The 23,810-nt window shown below is 36.1% G+C and overlaps 1 pseudogene; it reads left to right on the forward strand.

The window, feature by feature from the left end:
• The window catches only part of LOC143388641 (F-BAR and double SH3 domains protein 2-like), a 150,599-nt pseudogene that overhangs the window by 54,010 nt on the left and 72,779 nt on the right, over positions 1-23,810 (forward strand).

Here is a 23,810-nt window from a genome sequence, read left to right on the forward strand (position 1 = left end):
CTTTATGTCAGAAGTTAAATGTTTCTATTTTTTTTTTAAAAAAGTTTATAAAAAGCATGTCTTAAGGTAGGGATTTTATTCCAACTTAACACCAGCAGTTTCTGGTCATATTACATAACAACATGGATATTGTATTAAAGATATCTGTGCTGCTTGTATTTCAAGTGCTTGATGGTGCCATCTAGTGGTCTGATCACTTCAAAAGGTGAATATTTGCTATTTGGGGACAGAATTTTTTTTTAAAAATCAATTTTATAAAAAAAAAGGTTAATGCAATAGACAAACATAAGATACCAATGGAATTTAATATAAAACCTTTGTTAAGTATTCTTATATGTATCACCAAAATACCTTCAGGAAAAAAAATAGCTAAGCAAGAATGTATCAAAATTTAAAGCCTTCATTTATCAAAAGTCACCAATCAAGAAAGTGAAAAGACAGCTTACAGAATGGGAGAAAATATTTGAAAATTACATATCTTGCAAGAGTCTAGTATCCAAAATATGTAAAGAATGCTTAAAATTCAACATCAAAAAGACAACCCAATTAAAAAATGAGTCAAGGACTTGAATAGACATTTCTTCAAAAGACATATATATGGCCAATAAGCACATCATTGCATTAGAGAAATACAAACCAAAGCCATAGTGAGATACCATTTCCCAACCACTAGAATGGTTTTCATAATTTAAAAAAAAAATACCAAAACCAAAAAATAACAACTGTTGGCAAGAATTTGGAGAAATGGGAATCCTCATGGACTGGTGGACAGGTGTAGCCACTGTGAAAAATTGTTTTAACAGTTTCTCAAACAGAAAAATAGAGGATTACCCTGTAACCCAGCAATTCCATTCCTAGGTATATTCCTGGGAGAAATGGTGTCAGAGTTAAATGGAGAGATGAATCTCCAAAAGAAAAAAATAAGGTTTTATTTAGGAGTAATAAAAAAATAAGATTGCAGTCCAGGATACCTGTACACAGGCCAGGATGGCCTTTGATATGTCCAGAAAACAAAGGAAAGGTTAGTGGTTTCATTGGACAGAGGAAATCAATGAAAATGCAGACTTAATGGAGGCGATTTCGCTGGATTAGCCTGCCAGGGAAGTTCCTGGAACAGTCATTAGAAACCTAAGTGTTTCCCATGACCTCTGGACTCTGTTTTAGATATGAATGACAAGAACATTTTCATTTGTGTGCTCAATCTCCATACAGGTGCTCAAACAAATGTTCATAGCAGCATTATTCATAATAGTGGAAAGGGAATGAATTTTTATCATCTGAAGAAATGGATAAACAAAAGAGTACATCCATATGGTGGAGTATTATTTAGCTGTAAAAAGGAATGAAATATTATTACATTGATGGACCTTGAAACATTATGCCAAGTAACAGGATCCAGGCCAAATATTATATGATTTCATTTATGTGAACTGTCCAAAATAGTCATAGAGATAGAAAACAAAACAGAATCTGAGTCATTTTTTAAAAATACTTTTATTGTTTTTTCTCTGACCTTCCTTTGGAAAGTATATGCTAACTAAAATGGAGGAGATTTTTTATTGAGTAACTGCTCCAAGAGTTGTGCCTGGATTCTTTGCTTTTATTATTGTATTAAATGTCTGTGCCTCCTCTGACATAAAGTATCTAGAGAAATTGTAACAAGCAGATGAGTAAAGATCAGAAACCAGAAGTTTTTGTCTCCATGTCATGTTCTGTTTCACTTTCAGCTTTACCAGTGTTGAAATTTACCTTTTTAAAAATATCTTTTTTTAGTTGCAGATGGACACAATCATTTATTTATTTATTTATTTATTTATTTATTTATTTATTTATTTAATGTGGTGCTGAGGAGCCACAAAACTAGCCCTTGGATTTTACCTTTTGTAGTTGCTTTTTTATTAGAGAGATTCAGCATTTCTCAAGTGATTGTTAACTGTTTATATTATTCTTACTCAACAGTCTATATCCTGTGCATTTATTATTAATAGATTTCAAACTGAACTTTCATACTTTTCTTGTAGACATAGAGGTATTATGTGTCAACTTTATCACAACTTTTTTTTTTTTTTGCTTTTATTTGCACCACTATTCTAGGCTCTCCATGGCAATGTGTATGATCACCTCAAGGATTATTTAATAGCCTTCAGCCGGACTGAGCTAGAAACATGCCAAACTGTGCAGAACACATTCCAGTTTTTGTTAGAGAACTCCAGCAAGGTAAAGTACCTTCACTGCAGTGGGTGGTGTTAACCATTTCAGAATTCAACGTGTTTTTGCTACAAACAAAACAAAGAAACTAATGTAATACTAGAAGAATGCTTAAAGGACAACTGTCTGGAGACAGCATCCTTCTAACTCATCCACAGGGGAACAGAAACATCCTCCTACTTCAGATTGAATACTACAGTATCATGGTTTTTGACATATGCTGTCATTCTTCAACACTAGTCTTTTCATTTAAAAATACTGATCTGTCAACTTTGCTCACATGTCCCAATGTGTGTAGAAAAAATATATGTAATTTCTTTTCTTTAGGTTCTAATAGAGTTAATTTTTTTGTAGTGGAACTATTCTTTTGAAAGATTAATTATTCTTGTGATTAGTAAATGTTATATTCTTCCTAATAAATGAAATACATAGTAAATGTTTCCTGACTGAGTGCATACATTTATAAAAATGTATGTGTTTTGTAGCTGCTGCTTTAAAAGATCCTGTTCAATTCTCTTTTTTTGGCAGGGGAAGTGGGAACTGACTATATCTTTTAGAAACCATTTGTAAAGGGATCAGAGTATCCATCTTTGCATGACAGTATCCAAAGACGGGAAAGAAAAGGGGCACAAACTTTTTATCCTCCTTATGTATATATTCTTTTCAATATACCAGAGTTTTAATGATCTATTAGCAAAACATTAGAAATGCAAAGGTGATGGGGAAATATAAACATTACTACCCTGGTACTTTAAGTCTTGTCATATGTCTATTTTGTATATTCTTAACCCCCAGAATCCCCCCCCAAAAAAAAAAACAAAACAGAAGGATTCATATGTAAAAAGAAGGATGGATGGATAGATAGATAAAAGTGTGTGAAAGAAAATGAAGTAAAATATTAATTGTAGAATTACAATGGGTATCTAGGTGTTCATTATCTAATTCTTTTTATTTTACTATGTGCATATTTTAAATTTTTCACAAAAAAATGTTGAAAAAAAGTCTGTAAAAGCATCTTGGCCAGGCTAGGGATATAGCTTAGTGGGAGAATGCTTGCCTAGCATGTGTAAAGCTGTAGGGGCCAGGAAAAAAAATACTTTTTGGTCTTTTTAGTTGTACATGACAGTAAACTGTATTTTGACATATTATATATACATGGAGTATAACTTTCCATTCTTGTGATGTGGAGTTAACACTGGTCGCATATTCATGTATAGACATAGGGAAATTATGTCTAATTCATTCTACTGTCTTTCCTATTCTCATGCCCCCTCCCTTCCCTTCATTCCCCTTTATCTAATCCAATGAACAGCTATTCTCCCACCCACCCCATTGTGTGTTGCATTCACATATTAGAACATTCAGCCTTTGTTTTTTTGTGGTTGGCTTATTTCACTTAGTATGATAGTCTCCAGTTCCATCCATTTACTGGCAAATGCCATAATTTTATTCTTCTTTATGACTGAGTAATATTCATTGTGTGTGTGTGTGTGTGTGTGTGTGTGTGTGTGTGTGTGTGTATAATCACATTATCTTTATCCATTCATCTGTTGAAGGCACCTAAGTTGGTTCCATATCTTAGCTAATGTGAATTGAGCTGCTATAACCATTGATGGGGCCACATCACTATAGTATGCTGATTTTAAGTCCTTTAGGGATATGCAGAGGAGTGGGATAGGTGAGTCAAATGGTTGTTGCACTCCCAAGTTTTCTGAGCAATCTCCATACTGCTTTCCAGAGTGGTTGCACCAATTTGTAGTCTATGAGTATACCGTTTGCCCCACATCCTTGCCAACATTTATTGTTACTTATATTCTTGGTAATTGCCATTCTGACTGGAATGAGATGAAGTCTCAATGTAGTTTTAATTTGCGTTTTCTCAATTGCTAGAGATGTCAAACATTTTTTGTTCGACATCTCTAGCAATTATATTTGTTGATTGATTGTGTTTCTTCTGTGAAGTGTCTGTTCAGTTTCTTAGCCCATTTATTGATTTGTTTGTTTTTGTTTCTTTTTTCTTTTCTTTTCTTTTCTTTTTTCTTTCTTTCTTTTTTTTTGTTAAGTTTTTTGAGTCCTTTATATATCCTGGAGATTAATGCTCTATCTGAGGTGCAAATGGTAAAGATTTTCTCCAATTCTGTAGGCTCTCTCTTCACATTCTTTATTGTTTCCTTTGCTGTGAAGAAGCTTTTTGGTTTGACAGCATCCCATTTAGTATTGATTTTATTTTTTGGGCTTTAGGAATCTTGTTGAGGAATTCGGTTCCTAACCCAGCATGATGGAGATTTGTGCCTGTTTTTCCTTCCAGTAGGCACAGGGTCTTTCCAAGGTCTTTGATCCATTTTGAGTTGAGTTTTATGCAGGGTGAGAGGTAGGTGTTTAATTTAATTTTGCTACATATGTATTTCTAGTTTTCCCAGGACCATTTGTTTTTGTTACTATAGGTCTGAGTATAATTTAGGTTCTGGTATTGTGATGCCTCCTGCTTCACTATCTTACCAAACTAAGGATTGCTTTGGCTATTCTGGGCCTCTTATTTTTCCAAATGAATTTCATGTCTGCTTTTTCTATTTCTATGAAGAATGTCATTGGAATTGTAATAGGAATTGCATTAAAATGTGATTCTGCATCTGTATACGGGGTAAAAATGGGAGTTCATAACCCACTTGAATCAAATGTATGAAATATGGTATGTCAAGAGCTTTGTAATGTTTTGAACAACCAATAATAAAAATAAGGAATTGCATTAAATCTTATAGCACTTTTGGTATGGCTATTTTGACAGTATTTATTCTGCCTATCCAAGAACATGGGCGATCTTTCCATTTTCTAAGTCTTAAAGGAAGCATCATAACTTAATTCCTTCTATGTAGTGCTTAGTTTCTGACCATTTACCAAATCCTTTTTATTCATTGGTCCATTCAGGTTTTCTTCTTCTTTTTCAATACATTTTGGTAACCTGCATTTTCTAAACAGTTGTCTATTTCAGTTGTTACCAGACTTGATGGCATAAGTTTCTCATATGCTTTTTTGCTTCTGGTTATTTCTCTTTTTATTTCAAATATTGCCTTGCTTTCTTATTTTGATCTAACATACCAGTCCTTTATTCATCTTTGCCAGAACCAGCTTTTGTTCTGCTTCCCAATGCTATGTCCCTAAGTTTTACCTTTATCTACATTATTTCTTTTTTTAAAGTTTATGTTCTTGTCTTTCTCAAGCTTATTTTCCTATTTAGGACCTTTATTTTCAGTCTTTCTGTTTTCAAGTAAACCCATTTAAGGCTAAAAAATTTCTCCCTCTGTGATATGTAGGGCTTTTTTTGTTATTTCTATATTAACCCATGAATTATTTAGAAGTGAATTTTACAGTTTGCATTCAGTGCAACTATATGGTAAGGTGACATTTTTCATTTCTAATTTTATTGGAAAACATTTTTTATTCATATTTTTATTCTATCCTTTTAAACTTTTTTGAAATTTCTTTTTCCAAGAAAAAGTTAGCTTGGGTACAGTACTGGTAGTTTAGAAAACATGGTTATAACAAGTCGCTAATATTGTACACACACCTAATTTCCTAGGATTTTCTTTAGCACATCTACATCTCATACTGTGAAACCCATGTCATTGGTATTAACATGCTCATCTGATGGAGAGGAACACAGACTCAGGTAGTTTATATGACTTGCCCAGGGTCACATGCACATAGTGCTCTATGTACTTTTCTACTGTGTTATACTATGCTATATTATTCCTATAGTTTGTTACTTTAATTTAAAATATATTAAGAATTTATGAATTAGTTTGGATATATAAAGAGATAAGCTTTCATTTTGTGCCTTTCCTAATGTGAGTGTTTTGTTCCCCAGGGATGAGCAATTAATGAGATGCTCTTACGTTTATGGTGAAAGTGGTGGGAATAAAATTTTAACAAGAATGATATATCCGGGAGAGGCTCCCTTTTGTTCCAAGTGAGAAAAGCTTTCACCTACAAGTTTTATGCCTTGTGCTTTTCTTTTATAAAGAGCTTGTTACATGACTCTTGTCAAACTGCTGAAGGCAACTAGGTGATTTGATAACCTACTGGGAAGTTTGAAAGTCTTTAGGTTTTTTTACTGTACATCATTATTACTCTGTCTTCTGAGGTAAAAATCTATTTTTCTAACATGTCTAAAATGTAACATATTCCCAAAGATATTTGGGGGGTAATTCATACTGACATAAAACACTATAATTGTTAAGGTGCTGTCTATATCTTTCATCCTCTAAATGAAAACAGCTGGGTCTAGGAGTTTTATTACATTTTAATTATTTATGAAGCTTGCTTTTCTCCTTAATATTTTATGAAATGCTTTGTATGTAACTGAAGCAGATGTTATCATAGATTATTTTCTCTGGGATCATAACTCTAAAACTAGCTCTACTGGCCCTAATAGTTTATGTGTGATTGTTTTCTGTCTATATAAAGAACTCCTACTGATGAATAACATAGCTCTTTGAACAAGTCATAAAATAACAATGTTATTCTGTATTTCTTTTGAAAGTTAAATTCTCTAATATTACCAATCTTAATACCTTAAAGATTAACCAAAAAAGTAAATTTAATAAAATAAGGTGAAAATCACTTGATCACTTTAGTAGACACAGAAAAAAATTTAAGAAAATTCAACCCCCTTTAATGGGTTGAAAAACTCAGCAAATTAGAAATAGAAGGGAACTTCCACACCTTGATAGTTTTTGTGGAAAACCAGATTTAATATCATACTCAATGATAAAAGACTGAAAGGGTTTCCACCCTAAAATCAGGAACAAAATGAGGATGCCTGCTTTCACTCCTGCTATCCACCTTTGTACTAGAAGTCCTAGCTAGAGCAGTTAGGTAAGGAAAAGGAAAAGAAGAATTAAAATGACCTCTGCTTTCAGATGACATGATTATATGTAGAAAACTATAGAATTCGTGTAATTACTACTATAGCTAATAAAATGATTGAGCAAAGTTTGATCTTGTGGGTACAGAATCAAACACAATAACCCATTGTGTTTCTACACTCTATTAATGATAATTCTTTTCCAAAAAGAAAATTAAGAAAACAATTGCAGTTTTAATAGTATCCAAAGAATAAAATACACAGGAAACAAAATTTTTTTAAAAGAGAGAGAGAGAGAGGATTTTTTTAAAAAAATATTTTAGTTTTTCGCAGACACAACATCTTTGTTTGTATGTGGTACTGAGGATCAAACCCAGGCCGCACGCATGCCAGGTGAGTGAGCTACCGCTTGAGCCACATCCCAAGCCCAGGAAAAAATTTTTTGACCAAAGACATTGAAGAGTAAAAACTATAAAACACTGCAGAAAAAAAGAACTGAATAATTGGATTATAATAAATGTTTGTGGATTTGAGGCTTTCATATCGATAATTTTTAGTATCTTCCAAAAATGATCTACAGATTTAATGCAATCCTGTCAAAATTCCAGTGACCTGTTCTGCAGAAATGGAAAAGGCACTCTTCAAATTTACATGGAACTGTAAGGAACTTTAAATAACCATAGCAACATTCAAAAGGATAAACAGTTGGAGGACTCACACTTCGAAATTTCAAAACATACTACAAGTAGAGTGTGGTAGAAGCATAAAGATGGGCATATAAATTAATGAAATAAAATTGATATTCTAGAAATAAACACATGTATCTGTAGACAATTGATTTTTCCACAAGGGTATTATGACAATTCAAAGACAAAAGAATAATATCTTCAACAAAAGTTCTGGGACAAGTGCAAAAGAACAGAGTTGAAATAAGTCGAACCTCTGCTGCACAAAAATTAGCTCAAAGTGTATCAGTGATCTAACTATAGGAGAAAATATAAAAGTAAGTCTTTATTACTTTGGATTTAATAGTGTATTCTTAGATTTGACATCAAAAGCATAATAAGACTAAAAATAGGGCTAGGAATACAGCTCAGTGATGGAGCACTTGCCTAGCATGTGCAAGGCCCTGAGTTTGATCCCCCAACATGGAAGAAAGGAAGGGAGGGAGGGAGGGAGGGAGGAAGGGGAAAGAAAGGAAAAGGAAAGAAAGAAAGACGGGCGGGCTGGAGTTATAGCTCAGTGGTAGAGCACTTGTCTAGCATGCGTGAGGCTAGACACTGGGTTTAATTATCAACCGCATATAAATAAAGAAAGGTCCATCAACAGCTAAAAACATTTTAGAAGAACAAAAAAAGAGAAATTAAGAAAAAGAAAAAAATCAGATAATTGTACTTATCAAATTAAAAACTCTTAACACATCAAAGGACACTATTCAGGAATGTTTTTTTTAAAAAAGACCCAAAGATGGAAGAAATGTTTGCACATCTGATATTTAAATTTATCTGTTCAGGATTTTATAAACAGATTTATATAAAGGATTCTTACAACTCAACAACAAAATAACAATTCTTAAAATGGGCAAAAGAACTGGGGCTGGAGTTGTGGCTCGGTGGTAGAGCATTGTCTAGCATGTGTGAGGCCCTGGGTTCGATTCTCAGCACCGAATTTAAATAAATGAATAAAATAAAGATCCATCAACATCTAAAAAATATTTTTAAATAATGGGCAAAAGACTTGAGAAGACATTTCCTCTGAGAAGATGTACAGGCAATAAGCACATGAAAAAACGTTCAGCAATTGTTGGTCATTATGAACACACAAATTAAAACCACAGTGAGATATCATTTTCTGCCCACTAGGATGGCTTTAATAATTTTTTTAAAAAGTTAAACACATAGTTACCATATGACTCAACTTCTGCTCCTAGGAATACACTTAAGAATATTGAAAACTTAAAGTATTAAAACAAAAAAATTGTACATGAGTGTTCACAGTAGCATTATTTATAATAGTCAAACAGTGGAAACAACTCAAATGTTTATCAACTAGTAGTTGAGTAAGTAAAATATGGCATGGTATATCCATGCAGTGAAATATTCTTTGCCCATAAAAAGGAATGAACTACTAATAAAACAAACAGCATGCATGTTACAGGAAAAAAAAAACATAAAAAATATAAGATGATATTGTTATTGGCTGAATTGTGGCCCTCGGAAATTTCATGTTGAAATCCTAACCCCTAGTACCTCATAGTATGACCATATTTGAAGATAGACTTTTAAAGATATAATTAAAATAAGGTCATTTGGGTGGGTCTAATCCAGTATGACTAATGTCCTTATAAGAAGTTGAGAATTATAGACATTAAACAGGCACAGAGAGACCATATGAAGATACCAAAAGAAGGTGGCAGCTCTAAGCCATAGAGAATGGCCCACAGTAAAAACCAACCCTGCCAGTATCTTGATCTTGAACGTCTTTCCTCTTGACCTCTAAAGAAATCTGTTTCTGATATTTAAGCTCCCCAGTCTGTTGTACTTTGTTGTGGCAGCCCTAACTACTTAATGCAGATGCTTTCCTTGTAAATAATCAAGGAAAGACTGGGATTGTGGCTCAGCGGTAGTGCACTTGCCTAGCACATTCGAGGCCCTGGGTTCAATCCTCAGCACCACATAAAAATAAACAAAATAAAAGTATTGTGTACAACTATTTTTCCTTTTTTTTCTTTTTTTTATTGTTGGTTGTTCAAAACATTACATAGTTCTTGATATATCATATTTCACACTTTGATTCAAGTGGGTTATGAACTCCCATTTTTACCCCGTATACAAATTGCAGAATCACATCAGTTACACTTCCATTGATTTATATATTGCCATACTAGGGTCTGTTGTATTCTGCTGCCTTTCCTATCCTTTACTATCCCCCTCCTCTCCCCTCCCCTCCCCTCTTCTCTCTCTACCCACTCTACTGCAGTTCATATCTCCCCCTTGTATTATTTTTCCCTTTCCCCTCGCTACCTCTTGTATGTAATTTTGTATAACCCTGAGGGTCTCCTTCCATTTCCATGCAATTTCCCTTCTCCCTCCCTTTCCCTCCCACCTCTCGTCCCTGTTTAATATTAATCTTCTTCTCATGCTCTTCGTCCCTACTCTGTTCTTAGTTACTCTCCTTATATCAAAGAAGACATTTGGCATTTGTTTTTTAGGGATTGGCTGGCTTCACTTAGCATAATCTGCTCTAATGCCATCCATTTCCCTCCAAATTCTATGATTTTGTCATTTATTAATGCAGAGTAATACTCCATTGTGTATAAATGCCACATTTTTTTAATCCATTCGTCTATTGAAGGGCATCTAGGTTGGTTCCACAGTCTTGCTATTGTGAATTGTGCTGCTATGAACATCGATGTAGCAGTGTCCCTGTAGCATGCTCTATTTAGGTCTTTAGGGAATAGACCGAGAAGGGGAATAGCTGGGTCAAATGGTGGTTCCATTCCCAGCTTTCCAAGAAATCTCCATACTGCTTTCCAGATTGGCTGCACCAATTTGCAGTCCCACCAACAATGAACAAGTGTACCCTTTTCCCCACATCCTCGCCAGCACTTGTTGTTGTTTGACTTCATAATGGCTGCCAATCTTACTGGAGTGAGATGGTATCTTAGGGTGGTTTTGATTTGCATTTCTCTGACTGCTAGGGATGGTGAGCATTTTTTCATGTACTTGTTGATTGATTGTATGTCCTCCTCTGAGAAGTGTCTGTTCATGTCTTTGGCCCATTTGTTGATTGGGTTATTTGTTATCTTGTTGTCTAATTTTTTGAGTTCTTTGTATACTCTGGATATTAGGGCTCTATCTGAAGTTTGAGGAGTAAAGATTTGTTTCCAGGATGTAGGCTCCCTATTTACCTCTCTTATTGTTTCTTTTGCTGAGAAAAAACTTTTTAGTTTGAGTAAGACCCATTTGTTGATTCTAGTTATTAACTCTTGTGCTATGGGTGTCCTATTGAGGAATTTGGAGCCCGACCCCACAGTATGTAGATCGTAGCCGACTTTTTCTTCTATCAGACGCCATGTGTCTGATTTGATATCAAGCTCCTTGATCCATTTTGAGTTAACTTTTGTGCATGGCAAGAGAAAGGGATTCAGTTTCATTTTGTTGCATATGGATTTCCAGTTTTCCCAGCACCATTTGTTGAAGATGCTATCCTTCCTCCATTGCATGCTTTTAGCCCCTTTATCAAATATAAGATAGTTGTAGTTTTGTGGATTGGTTTCTGTGTCCTCTATTCTGTACCATTGGTCCACCCGCCTGTTTTGGTACCAGTACCATGCTGTTTTTGTTACTATTGCTCTGTAGTATAGTTTGAAGTCTGGTATTGCTATACCGCCTGATTCACCCTTCCTGCTTAGCATTGTTTTTGCTATTCTGGGTCTTTTATTTTTCCATATGAATTTCATGATTGCTTTCTCTATTTCTATAAGAAATGCCATTGGGATTTTGATTGGCATTGCATTAAACCTATAGAGAACTTTTGGTAATAAAGTCATTTTGATGATGTTAGTTCTGCCTATCCATGAACAGGGTATATTTTTCCATTAAGATGTTCTTCTATCTCTCTCTTTAGTTTTCTGTAGTTTTCATTGTATAAGTCTTTCACCTCTTTTGTTAGGTTGATTCCTAAGTATTTTATTTTTTGGGGGCATATTGTGAATGGAGTGGTTGTCCTCATTTCCATTTCAGAGGATTTGTCACTGATATACAGGAATGCCTTTGATTTATACGTTTTGATTTTATATCCTGCCACTTTGCTGAATTCATTTATTAGCTCTAATAGTTTCTTTGTAGACCCTTTTGGGTCTGCTAGGTATAGAATCATGTCATCTGCAAATAGTGATAATTTAAGTTCTTCTTTTCCTATTTTTATGCCTTTAATTTCTTTCGTCTGTCTAATTGCTCTGGCCAGTGTTTCGAGAACTATGTTGAACAGAAGTGGTGAGAGAGGGCATCCCTGTCTTGTTCCAGATTTTAGAGGGAATGCCTTCAATTTTTCTCCATTCAGAATGATGCTAGCCTGAGGCTTAGCATAGATTGCTTTTACAATGTTGAGGTAAGTTCCTGTTATCCCTAGTTTTTCTAGCGTTTTGAACATAAAGGGATGCTGTACTTTGTCGAATGCTTTTTCTGCATCTATCGAGATGATCATATGGTTCTTATTTTTAAGTCTATTGATGTGGTGAATAACATTAATTGATTTCCGTATATTGAACCAGCCTTGCATCCCAGGGATGAATCCTACTTGATCATGGTGCACAATTTATTTGATATGTTTTTGAATCCAATTTGCCAGAATTTTATTGAGGATTTTTGCATCTAGGTTCATTAGAGATATTGGTCTGTAGTTTTCTTTCTTTGAAGTGTCTTTGTCTGGTTTAGGAATAAGGGTGATGTTGGCCTCGTAGAATGAATTTGGAAGTTCTCCCTCTTTTTCTATTTCCTGAAATAGCTTGAAAAGTATTGGTATTAGTTCCTCTTTAAAGGTTTTTGTAAAACTCTGCTGTATACCATCCGGTCCTGGGCTTTTCTTAGTTGGTAGTCTTTTGATGGTTTCTTCTATTTCCTCAATTGATATTGGTCTGTTTAGGTTGTCTATATCCTCCTGCCTTAATCTGGGCAGGTCATATGACTTAAGAAATTTATCGATGCCTTCACTATCTTCTATTTTATTGGAGTATAAGGATTCAAAATAGTTTCTGATTATCTTCTGTATTTCTGAAGTGTCTGTTGTGATATTGCCTTTTTCATCCCGTATGCTAGTAATTTGATTTCTCTCTCTTCTTCTCTTCGTTAGCATGGTAAGGGTCTGTCGATTTTATTTATTTTTTCAAAGAACCAACTTTTAGTTTTGTCAATCTTTTCAATTGTTTCTTTTGTTTCGATTTCATTAATTTCAGCTCTGATTTTAATAATTTCTTGCCTTCTACTTCTTTTGCTGTTGTTTTGCTCTTCTTTTTCTAGGATTTTGAGATGGAGTATGAGATCATTTATTTGTTGGTTTTTTTCTTTTTTTAAGGAATGAACTCCAAGCAATGAATTTTCCTCTTAGAACTGTTTTTAATGTGTCCCATAGATTCCGATATGTTGTGTCTGTGCTTTCATTTATCTCTAAGAGTTTTTTAATTTCCTCCTTGATGTCTTCTATAACCCATTGATCATTTAGTAACCAATTGTTCATTCTCCAAGTGATGCATGTTTTTTCCTTCCTTCTTTTATCGTTGATTTTCAGTTTCATTCCATTATGATCAGATAAGATGCATGGTATTATCTCCACTCCTTTATATTGTCTAAGAGTTGCCCTGTGACATAATATATGATCTATTTTTGAGAAGGATCCATGTGCTGCTGAGAAAAAAAGTGTAACTGCTTGATGTTGGGTGGTATATTCTATATATATATCAATTAAGTCTAGGTTATTAATTGTGTTATTGAGTTCTATAGTTTTTTTATTCAACTTTTGTTTGGAAGATCTGTCTAGTGGTGAGAGAGGTGTGTTGAAGTCTCCCATGATTATTGAATGTTGGTCTATTAGACTCTTAAACTTGAGAAGAGTTTGTTTGATGAACATAGCTGCACCATTGTTTGGGGCATATATATTTATGATAGTTATGTCTTGTTGGTTTATGGTTCCCTTGAGAAGTATGTAGTGTCCCTCTTTATCCCTTTTGATTAACTTTGGCTTGAAATCTATTTTATTTGATATGAGTATGGACACTCCTGCTTGTTTCCGAAGTCTATATGAGTGATATGATTTTTCCCAACCTTTCACCTTCAGTCTATGTATGTCTTTTCCTATCAAATGCGTCTCCTGTAGGCAGCATATTGTTGGGTCTTGTTTTGTGATCCATTCTACTAGCCTGTGTCTCTTGATTGGTGAGTTTAAGCCATTAACATTTAGGGTTATTATTGAGATATGGGTTGTTCTTCCAGCCATATTTGTTTATTTATGTTACTAAACATGGTTTGTTTTCCTTTTTGATTATTTTCCCCCCCTTTACTGTACTACCTCCCACTGTTGGTTTTCATTGTTATTTTCCATTTCCTCTTCCTGTAATGTTTTGCCAAGGATGTTTTGAAGACATGGTTTTCTAGCTGCAAATTCTTTTAACTTTTGTTTATCGTGGAAGGTTTTAATTTCATCTTCCATCCTGAAGCTTAATTTCTCTGGATACATGATTCTTGGTTGGAACCCATTTTCTTTCAGTTTTTGAAATATGTTATTCCAGGATCTTCTAGCTTTCAGAGTCTGTATTGAAAGATCAGCTGTTATCCTGATTGGTTTACCCCTAAATGTAATCTGCTTCCTTTCTCTTGTAGCTTTTAAAATTCTCTCCTTATTCTTTATGTTGGGCATCTTCATTATAATGTGTCTAGGTGTGGATCTCTTATGGTTTTGCACATTCAGCATCCTGTATGCTTCTAGGATTTGGGATTCTGTCTCATTCTTCAAGTCTGGGAAGTTTTCTCGTATTATTTCATTGAATAGGTGGCTCGTTCCTTTGGTTTGGACCTCTATACCTTCCTGTATCCCAATGACTCTTAAGTTTGGTCTCTTTATATTATCCCATATTTCTTGGATGTTCTGCTCATGGTTTCTTAACAGTTTTGCTGAGCTGTCTATGTTCTTTTCAAGTTGAAATACTTTGTCTTCATTGTCTGATGTTCTATCTTCTAAGTGTTCTACTCTGCTGGTAGTATTCTCAATTGAGTTTTTAAGTTGGTTTATTGCTTCCTGCATTTCTAGGATTTCTGTTTGTTTGTTTTTTATTACCTCTATCTCCCTGTATAGTTGATCTTTTGCTTCTTGGATTTGTTTATGTAATACATTGTTGAAGTGGTCGAAGTGATCTTTCATTGTCTGATTTTGCTGTCTAATGTCTTCCTTGAGACTCCAGATCATCTGCAGCATGTATATCCTGAATTCTTTATCTGACATTCCATCTGCTGCAGCTATTACCTCTTCTAAAGTTGAGTTCACCTGCATTGCTTGTGGTCCTTTCTTTCCTTGTCTTTTCATATTGCTCGTGTTTCTTTCTGCTTAGTGAAACTGTTGTGTTTTTGAAATTTTCCCCCTATATATTTATATTGCTCTTGTATAGTTGAAAAGTCTCCCTTGCAGGGGCGGGTGGCAGCTCTGCTCCTCCTCCAATTGGGGTGATCTGTCTACCACACTGGTGGGCCGCTGAGACTGTTCTGCCGGTCGGTCGCAGGTCTGCCTACCTTGGAGGCGCGGGCAGCGGCTCTGCTCTGCCCTTCCTCCAATTGGTGTGATGTGTCTACCACGTCCGTGAACCCCTGGGCCTGTTCTGTCAGTTAGTCGCGGATCTGACTACCTTGCAGGCGCGGGCGGCGGCTCTGCTCTGCCCCTTCTCCAATTGGGTTGTCGTGACTACCACGCCGGCAGGTCGCTGGGCCTGTTCTGGGCGCGGGTGGCGGCTCTGCTCTGCCCCTCCCCCAAGTGGTGTGACGTGTCTACCACGCCGGTAGGCAACTGGGCCTGTTCCGCCAGTCTGTCACAGGCCTGCCTATCATGCGGGCTCGGGTGGAGGATCTGCTCTGCCCCTACTCCAATTGGGGTGTCTTGACTACTACGCCGGCAGGTCGCTGGACCTGTTCTGGGCGCGGGTGGTGGCTCTGCTCTGTCCCTGCTCCAATTGGGTTGACGTGACTACGATGCTGTCGGGCCGCTGGGCCTGCTCCGACCACGGGAGAAGGCTCTGCTCTGCCCCTACTCCAATTGGGATGACGGGTGACGTGTCTACCACACCAGCAGGCCGCTGGGCCTGATCCGCCGGTCGGACACAGGTCTGCCTACCTTGCGGACTCGGGAGACAGCTCTGCTCTGCCCCTCCTCCAATTTGTGTGACGTGTCTACCACACCAGTAGACCGCTGGGCCTGTTCCGCCGGTCGCAAGTCTGTCTACCTTGCAGGCTCGGGCGGCGGCTCTGCTCTGCCCCTACTCCAAATGGAGTGATGTGACTGCCATGCTGGCGGGCCGCTGGGCCTGATCCGGGCTACAACTATTTTTAAAAAATAATAATAATCAAGGAAATGAAAATTAAAATCATCATGAGATTCCATTTAACCTGTCAAAAATAAATGTAGACAAGAATTAATCTTAGCAAGACTATGTATTAACAGAAACATGCTGCAATTTGGAAGACCCAATTTGAAGATATTTGGGCACAAGGGAGTCTTGTGGTGATGGTTCAGTTTAGCATCTGGACTATGGTTTGTGGTTATATGAAGCTACACATGTGCATAGAGCCATATAAATGAACATACCCAAAGAAGTAAGTGTATAATTGGTGGAATCTAATAACCTTTATGGTGTATACCAATGTCAATTTTCTAGCTTTTTATTGTGTGATAGCTATGCAGGATGCTGACATTAAGAAGTACACAGGAGGGCTGGGGATGTGGCTCAAGTGGTAATTCGCTCGCCTGGCATGCTCGGGGCGCTGGGTTCGATCCTCAGCACCACATAAAATAAAATAAAGATGTTGTGTCCACTGAAAACTGAAAAATAAATAAAAAAAGAGAGAAAGAGAAAGATCTTAAGAAGTGCACAGGACTCCTTTGCAACTTTTTTCCATTTCCTTGACTAGAAATCTGAAATCTTAAGTGTCAGCAAGCTGTACTTCCTCCAAAAGCTTTAAGGGAAAAACAATTCCTTACCTCATTGGGTGTCTGTGGCCACCTCACTCCACTCTCTGCCTCAGTGGTCACATTGCCTTCTCCTTTTGTCTGTGTAATTTTCTTAATATCTTTTGTTTTTTGAGAGAGAGAGAATTTTTTAATATTTATTTTTTAGTTTTCAATGGACACAGCATCTTTATTTTATTTTTATATGGTGCTGAGGATCAAACCCAGCACCCCGCGCATGCCAGGCGAGCGTGCTACTGCTTGAGCCACATCCCCAGCCCTCTTAATGTCTTATCATTGGATTTAGGGCCCACCTAGGTAATCCAGCATGTTTTTATCTCAGAATCCTTAATTACATCTGCCAAAACACTTTTTCAAAAGGAGGTAACATCCATAGATTTCAGGGATTAAGACATGGGCATATCTTTTGGGAAGTTACCTTCAGCCCACTATAAATGTTAATATCATAAAAAGAGGCAAGTCAGGGCAAACCTTCTCATGAAAGTAAAGCCTACCTTGCCAAAACAAACAGAAACAAACCAGATCCAAACAAACACAAACCTGAATCTAATTAAGCCTCTAGATTCAAAAGCCAATTTAAGGAAAAACAGGAAGTAAAACATTCCCAGGATGCAGTCAACAAAATTCAGACTCAGAAACTCAACAAAAAAAAACCTGGGCTTCTTCAACAATTGAATTGATTGCAAGAGAGGAAAAAGGAGGAAGAAAGAAATTTACAGTGTATGTAAAGAATATCATCTTAAGCAACATCAGCTTTCCCTCACCAGATTCTCCCCACCACTCCTCAGCCCATCTCACCTCTTCAGTCAGGATTCAGTATCATCTTCTTTGCTCTCCCTGTATCCTCTATGTGCTTCCATAGTGTGCTTTAGCTGTGTAACCTATTTAGTTCTCCCAGCTTCCACATTATAAGCAACATCCAGTTGCGCTCTGGGGACTGACTTTATTTGGATCCTAATTCGAAAAACTTTTAAAGAATAGGGAAATTTGAACACTAATTGATATGTTAGTCTTGTAAATTTTAAACTGAATGTATTTTCTTAAGACCCCTATTCTTTTAGATAGGATATTGAAATGTTTATAGATGAGATTGAAGTAAGTCTGGGACTTACTTCAATATAATTAGTGACAGAAGAAGTAGATGAATTTATAGATGAAACAAGATTGTCCATGAGGGGATGTTTTTGAAAACTTGGCCATGAGCACATGGAGATACATATTACTATTATCTCCACTTTTATGTGTGTTTTGAAATTATCTATAACAAAAAGTTTAAAGTCTGTAAGAATTGACCTGTCCAGTCTGCCCTTGCCCCACCCATCATAGTGCTTGAGGATTTGTTTGGCTAGTGATCCTCCCAGCTTTTCTTCATGGTAATGAGTGAGGCTTTGAGGGCTGGATCATTAGCTTTCAGTTATTCTAGCTTAAAATTAGAACCCAAGAAAAGAACAAAATACATTTCCCTTTGAGAATACGTTTTTTCAGTGAGTATTCCTTGACCAGAACCTCCCCATCATCCTCACCCCATCTCACCTCTTCCATCTGAATTCAGTATCACCCCTTTTGCTCTCCCTGTACCTTCTGCGTACTTCCACAGTGTATTTGAACTGTGTAATCTATTTGGTTCTTCCAGTTTCCACATTCTAAATTACTGGAAGATACTAACCCTATTTGCTGTTTTGTTCATCTGTGGATTCCCTTGTCACTCCTATACTTAACGTTGGACCTGGTAAGCTCTATAAATGGATGATTGAATGGGGGGGAGGCAAGCAGTGGAAAACTGGGATTGCACTTGTAAATAAAATATAAAACACTACATTATCCTCTCAAGTAGTCCATCCTTTTCCCAGATTTCCAAGGTAAAACTACAGAACTTTTTTGAACTTTTTTTCTTCTGCCCATCCTCAGGCAGAGCTGCTAATGAGGTGTAATGCATTGCACATGAAAGATGAGTAGCCAGTGCAGAAAAATGCAATTTGGGTTTCTGCATAATCAAATGTTGCTTATTTCCATTTTTTCCCAGAGCATATAATTCATTTTCAGAGACCATCTTTCTATGCTGTTTATTTTGCTGTTCTATGTATATTCCTTTTCAGTCTGTCTTCTGAATTATTTGTTTTAATTAGTTATACATGACAGTAGAATACATTTTGATATACATAAATGGAGTATAACTTTTCATTCATCTGGTTGTACATAATATTATGATTACAGATGATGTAATCATATATGCACATAGGGTAATAATGTCCAATTCATTCTAATGTCATTCCTATACTCATGCCCCCTCCCCTCCTTTCACTCCCCTCTTTCTAGTTCAAAATACCTCTATTCTTCCCCCTCCCCCATTGTGAATTATTATCCATATATCAGAGAAAACATTTGGCCTTTGGTTCTTTGGGATTGGCTTATTTCACTTAGCATGATGTTCTCCAGTTTCATCCATTTACTGGCAAATACCATAATTTTTTTATTCTTAAAGGCTTGGTAATATTCCATTAGGTATATATACCAGTTTCTTTATCCATTCATCTGTTGAAGGGCATCTAGGTTGATTCCATAATTTAGCTGTTTTGAATTGAGCTTCTATAAACATTGATGTGGCTGTATCACTGTAATATGCTGATTTTAAGTCATTTGGGTATAAACCTAGGAGTCGGATAACTGGGTCAAATGGTTGTTCCACTCTCCACACTGCTTTCCATAGTGGTTGCGCCAATTTACAGCCCCACCAACAATGTATGAAGTATACCTTTTTTCCCACATCCTCACCAACATTTATTGTTGCTTATATTCTTGATGATTGCCATTCTGATTACTCCAGTAAGATGGAATCTCAGTGTAGTTTTGCATTTCTCTTAATTACTAGAGATGTTGAACATTTTTTCATATATTTGTTGATTGACTGTGTTTCTTTTTCTGTGAATTGTCTGCCCATTTATTGATTGTGGTGTGTGTGTGTGTGTGTGTGTGTGTGTGTGTGTGTGTGTTAAGTTTTTTGAGTTCTTTATATATCCTGTAGATTAATGTTCTATCTGAGGAGGTGTGTTTGATAGATCTTTTTTCCATTCTGTAAGCTCTCTCTTCACATGCTTGAATGCGAAGAAACTTTTTAGTTTGATTCCATCCCATTTATTGATTCTTGATTTTACTTCTTGTTCTTTAGGAGTCTTGTTAAGGAAGTCAGGTCCTACGCAGATGTGGCAGATATTTGGGCCTACTTTTTCTTCTATTAGGCACAGGGTTTCTGAGTGTATTTTAAGATCATGATTAGAATGCAACCTACTGGGAAAAAGTACAAGAAATTTTCTGGCAATATCATTTTGTGCTATAGATAGGATTATCTTGCAGTTTCCTAGTGAATGGCAGTTTGTAAAACAGACTTCTAAGAGCCCATCAAACTTCAGAGTTTGGAGAAACTAAGAAACCAATGCTCCCTTCCCTGTTCACACACATACACACCCATTACACAGGATAGCTTTTCATGACATTTTGCTCTCTTAAAATAGTGCATATTGTTTAGTCTTTAAATCTGGACTAGTTGCTAAACTAGTACTTTCAAATTTAAACTCTTGAGAAAATAGGACATAGAAGTAATAACTCTTATCTTAAAAAAAGGCATAACATTATCATTTCCTTTTGATCACATAGTGTTGGATGATTTCTCATTTGTATAGAAACCAGCTGAGTAAATCTTAGACTTTAGAATGTAATTACTGGACATTTTAACCTTATTCAAGACTTAAAGATATCTTATTTTCTCTCTAGGTGGTACGGGACTATAATCTTCAGCTATTTTTACAAGAGAATGCTGTATTTCACAAACCTCAACCCTTCCAGTTCCAGCCCTGTGACAGTGATACTGTAAGGAGAATTCAGATTCTCTTATCATTTTTTTAAATTATATTTGTGCTTACATAGTTATCATCCTTGGAATAGACAGGGAGAGCTGAGTGTATCTCATTAATTTTGTAACAACACTATGAAGATGTAGAGAAACCATGACATTTCTTCTGTCTACCATGTAAGGAACACACCCAGTGTCTTTATAATAACAACTTCCTACTGAATAAGATGAAGTTATGAAACAAAAGTAATGAAAATCTGAAAACTGAGAGAAGAAGAAAAATTATTCAACAGATTTATTAATATGTACATCATGCTTTCTGTACATGAAATTCTTTTATGTAATACCTCTCAAAGAACCCAGTGGTTAAATTTTAACCAGAGTAGAATGAATAATGTAATAATATATATGGGCATAGAGATATTTTAATTGGCTTTAGAAAGCAATTATAGGCCTTTGATAATTCATTTAAGATTTTAGAATGTTAACATAAACCTCAAATTGGCAACTTTTAGAGAACTTACATTAATTATACATTTTTCTTAAGTTTAAGGGAAATGTTTGCCATTATTTGAATTTTTAAAATGATGAACAAAAATATGAATTTTTTGACACAAAATAATGAAATTTAGCTTCTACAAAATGAGAAGTAATATTGGCATTCTAATACATTCTCTAAAAGTAGGCAAACCAAGAGGGAAGTCAAATTATATTCAAAAACTCTTTTAGTAAATTTAGAATCTGAAAGGAGTATATGATATATTTTCAGAGTTTAATGATATCACTTTAATAGAAATGTATTTGTTGGTGACATCCTCATTATTTTTCTTATATTTTGAATAGCCCTGTTAATAGCTATATAAGGAAATACAGGACTGGGGATTGTAGCTCAGTGGTAGAGCACTTGCCTGGCATGTATAAGAGCCTGGATTCAGTCCCTAGTACTGCAAAAAGGATAGAATAAAATAAGAGAAATATTTAGGAAAAAAAGAAATATAGGAAATTAGTATTTGCTTCTTAGATAATGGCTTTTGCCATTTATATTAGTGACCTTTTGAACAAATCAGATTTTTCTTAACGACTCAATGATATTGTCCTATAATTTGACTTCTTTGAAGCTTGGGATGAATGAAGTAGAGCCTTAGAAGAAACAGAGCACGGACAAGTTTATCAAACTTGACTTAAAATTGTGACTAACTAGAGAATATTTTATTTTTGCCTATTTGCCACATAAAAATCAATCATCTCACTTTCAAAGGCCAATTGTAGCCCTAAGTCCTTCTATCTTTGTTTCTAAACACTGCTAAATGTTCTTAGCTGTTGTGTTCCTGATTGCCTTATAATTCTAACTCTGTGCTGTGTTTTCTATCCTTGTGCAATCTTTACTGGGTAGAGTTTAAGAGCTGCCCAACTGGTGGATATTGAGCTCTCCCCTGTCAGTGCTTTGAGAATGACCATAGCTGAGGTATATCGGGGTATGGGTCAAGGGTGGGAGGGATGGAATGTCTGGGGTTGCATGTTAATGAAGGGTGGGACCTGGTGTGTGACTGAGTCATAATTGTCTATATACAGGGCCCCTGAATGCATCAGCAGTAGCTTTCTGATTTTCCCTTATAACCTAGGAATTTCCTTTACTTTGTATAGTAAATAGATTGAGCTTCTCATTTTTCCTTTTGTCTGAAACACCTTAGTTTTCCCAACAGGAGTGTGGGAAGAACCCAAGAGCTAATCTTGGCTGTAATAAAGAAGGAATTGTATCCTAAGAAGGAAAAGAGATTTGCCCAGAGTCATGTGGGGAATGAATGACACATAGCTGTTTTTTTTTTTTTTTTTTTTTTTTTTTTTTTTTTTTTTTTTATTGTTGGTTGTTCAAAACATTACATAGTTCTTGATATATCATATTTCACACTTTGATTCAAGTGGGTTATGAACTCCCATTTTTACTCCGTTTACAAATTGCAGAATCACATCAGTTACACTTCCATTGATTTATATATTGCCATACTAGGGTCTGTTGTATTCTGCTGCCTTTCCTATCCGTTACTACCCCCCTCCCCTCCCCTCCCCTCCCCTCTTCTCTCTCTACCCACTCTACTGCAGTTCATATCTCCCCCTTGTATTATTTTTCCCTTTCCCCTCGTTACCTCTTGTATGTAATTTTGTATAACCCTGAGGGTCTCCTTCCATTTCCATGCAATTTCCCTTCTCCCTCCCTTTCCCTCCCACCTCTCGTCCCTGTTTAATGTTAATCTTCTTCTCATGCTCTTCGTCCCTACTCTGTTCTTAGTTACTCTCCTTATATCAAAGAAGACATTTGGCATTTGTTTTTTAGGGATTGGCTGGCTTCACTCAGCATAATCTGCTCTAATGCCATCCATTTCCCTCCAAATTCTATGATTTTGTCATTTCTTAATGCAGAGTAATATTCCATTGTGTATAAATGCCACATTTTTTTTATCCATTCGTCTATTGAAGGGCATCTAGGTTGGTTCCACAGTCTTGCTATTGTGAATTGTGCTGCTATGAACATCGATGTAGCAGTGTCCCTGTAGCATGCTCTATTTAGGTCTTTAGGGAATAGACCGAGAAGGGGAATAGCTGGGTCAAATGGTGGTTCCATTCCCAACTTTCCAAGAAATCTCCATACTGCTTTCCAGATTGGCTGCACCAATTTGCAGTCCCACCAACAATGAACAAGTGTACCCTTTTCCCCACATCCTCGCCAGCACTTGTTGTTGTTTGACTTCCTAATGGCTGCCAATCTTACTGGAGTGAGATGGTATCTTAGGGTGGTTTTGATTTGCATTTCTCTGACTGCTAGGGATGGTGAGCATTTTTTCATGTACTTGTTGATTGATTGTATGTCCTCCTCTGAGAAGTGTCTGTTCATGTCTTTGGCCCATTTGTTGATTGGGTTATTTGTTATCTTGTTGTCTAATTTTTTGAGTTCTTTGTATACTCTGGATATTAGGGCTCTATCTGAAGTGTGAGGAGTAAAGATTTGTTCCCAGGATGTAGGCTCCCTATTTACCTCTCTTGTTGTTTCTTTTGCTGAGAAAAAACTTTTTAGTTTGAGTAAGTCCCATTTGTTGATTCTAGTTATTAACTGTTGTGCTATGGGTGTCCTATTGAGGAATTTGGAGCCCGACCCCACAGTATGTAGAT

This window comes from Callospermophilus lateralis, unplaced genomic scaffold (assembly GCF_048772815.1).
Source record: "Callospermophilus lateralis isolate mCalLat2 unplaced genomic scaffold, mCalLat2.hap1 Scaffold_148, whole genome shotgun sequence".
NCBI classification, from domain to species: domain Eukaryota; kingdom Metazoa; phylum Chordata; class Mammalia; order Rodentia; family Sciuridae; genus Callospermophilus; species Callospermophilus lateralis.